A 2,808-nucleotide genomic window follows, 5' to 3' on the forward strand; every position below is an offset into this window, starting at 1 on the left:
AAAGAGCATCTAGTGTGCAAGCTAAATCGGTCTATTTATGGACTGAAGCAAGCTTCAAGGTCTTGGAACATCTGGATTAATGAAGTAATCCAGTCATATGGATTTATTCAATATCCAGATGAGTCTTGTGTATACAAGAAGTGTGATGGAAACATGATGGTATTTCTTGTACTATACGTAGATGACATTTTGTTAGTTGGAAACAATATCAAAGTGTTGTCGAAAGTAAGGGTATGGTTGTCCAAGCAATTCGATATGAAGGACTTAGGAGAATGCACACATATTCTTGGGATTAAAGTAATAAGGGATCGCAAGAAAAGGATGTTGTGCTTGTCCCAAGCTTCATATATCGATGCAATTCTTGCTCGTTTTAGCATGCAAGACTCCAAGAAAGGTTTTCTACCTTTTAGGCATAGAGTAGGTTTATCTAAAGAGATGTCTTCGAAGACAGCAAAGGAGATAGGGGACATGAAGGCAGTTCCTTATACTTCGGCTGTCGGAAGCCTAATGTATACAATGCTATACACGAGACCAGATATCTGTTTTACCATGGGCATGGTTAGCAGATATCAAAGTAATCCTGGACAAGGACATTGGGTTGCTGTAAAGCATATCTTAAAGTACCTGAGAAGGACTAGAGAGTATATGCTAGTTTACCAAGCAGATGATTTGCTCCCTGTGGGTTACATGGATTCTGACTTCCAATCAGATAGGGACAATAGTAAGTCTACATCAGGCTATGTGTTTACTTTAGGAGGTGGAGTCATGTTAAGCAAAAATACGTTTCTGACTCAACCATGGAAGCTGAGTATGTGGCAGCCTCTGAGGCAGCCAAAGAAGCTGTATGGTTTAGGAACTTCCTAATGGACTTAGATGTGATTCCTAGTTTACCCAAAATCATCACAATTTATTGTGATAATAGCGGTGCAGTAGCAAACTCGAAAGAACCATGAGCCCATAAGGTGAGTAAACACATAGAGCGCAAGTACCACCTGATACGAGACATCGTAAAGCAAGGAGAGGTTATTGTCGCCAAGATTGCATCAGCAGATAACCTGGCAGATCCTTTCACTAAGACCCTTCCAGTGAAAGCTTTCGATCGGCATGTTGAAGGAATGGGAATCAGATGTATGGCAGCGTTTATGACAGCATAGTCTTTTAGTATAAGTGGGAGATTATTAGAGTGTATACTAAAAGTCTAGCCTTTTGTAAACATTTTATTTTGAAATAAAGAATCACATTGGTCAAATGTCTACATTTATATGCTAAGTATAGTTGTTAAATTAATTTATATTGTAGATAACATGGTGTGTGGTGTCACACACAGAAGATCATGTTATCAATTCCTTATAAATTATAAACAGAAGCTCACGACTAAGATGGAAAGGAACAAACCATTGGAATAGTCATAGTGTAATTTGATATTATTTATCTTAACTATAAAATTACACTAGTATACTCTGAGTGAATTGAGCTAGACCATTTAAGGTAAGTTCTTTTTATACTGACTGAGTAAAAGAACAAGACCTTTGTTATTATGGAAGTGTGTGCTCTTAATTCTGATATAATAACAAACACATATATCTAGTATTTATTTCTTTGACTTATCAATGGGTGAGATTTAGTTCGATAAATCAAGAGGCCCGATAAGTTGGGAAATGATATTATTTATAGTGTGTGTTATTGATTATAGAAGGAAACTATGTCTTAGTAAATTTAGGTTGATGATGCATGTCCCCAATGTAGGGGACCGGTGGCCGACTAGAAGGGGGATTAGATAGCTAGGTCACCCCCAATTTACTTTCTTCTCTACAAGATGTTAGTGCGTAGCGGAATATATTAAACAAAAATAATAAGAAAGGAAATGCAAACCGCTAACATGCTCATTTACGTGGTGCGGAGATAACTTGCTCCTACTCCACGGCGTGTCCGTAAGGTGGACGATCCCTCAATCCATCGGTGGATTAGTCCCCGACAAACTCCGGCTAGCTCAACCTCCTTGTGGGTGGAGAAACCTCACCACAACTCTCACCAAGGACTCCTTTGACGCTAGGGCATAGGTAGACTACTAATAGAGATTAACCACCTCTATTTCGTCAGGGATAACCAAGCTTCCAAGCCTTGGTTATATAGGTCGCGGGTTGAAACCCCCGCCTACCAGTCGACTGCCAAAACATACAGTCGACTGCCCTCTGTGGAAATTCAACCGTTACATCCCAACGGCTCGATACCAGTCGACTGCTAAAACTAGCAGTCGACTGCTCCACACTGACCGAACGAACAGAAGCATTCTGTTCACTCCCAGTCGACTGCCCTAGTCGACTGCACCAGTTGACTGCTAAAACATGTAGTCAACTGCTACAGTAACGCTACAGTAAAACCCTAAAACTAGGATTTTACTCCGAGTGCAATCTCTCGTGCACTCGTACCCTCACCCTTATGACTCACTTGACGCTTCTTTGCAACCTTGACCTCTTTCCTTCAAGCCTACTTCCTTTGGCTCTCGTCCCTCGGATGCATTCAAGCCCGCGGCTCGTCCCTAATGTCATCCTTCGCGTATGCCTCGAAGTCGCTTCCCTCGGCCCTTGTCCTCGCTGCCTTGTCCACGGTCCCTTGGATGCTCCATCCTCCACCGTACCCGAAGCCATCAACCTGAGTCACATGTGTATCTTGCATACCTGCACACTCATATACACATATCAAATACAAGGGTGAACCTAACTTAAACCCTTTACCCAAACACCAAAACACATGGTCGCACGGACCATTGGGATTGCTCCAACAATCTCCCATTTTTTAATGTTTGGT

The sequence above is a fragment of the Zingiber officinale genome, chromosome 6A (assembly GCF_018446385.1).
Source record: "Zingiber officinale cultivar Zhangliang chromosome 6A, Zo_v1.1, whole genome shotgun sequence".
NCBI lineage: Eukaryota > Viridiplantae > Streptophyta > Magnoliopsida > Zingiberales > Zingiberaceae > Zingiber > Zingiber officinale.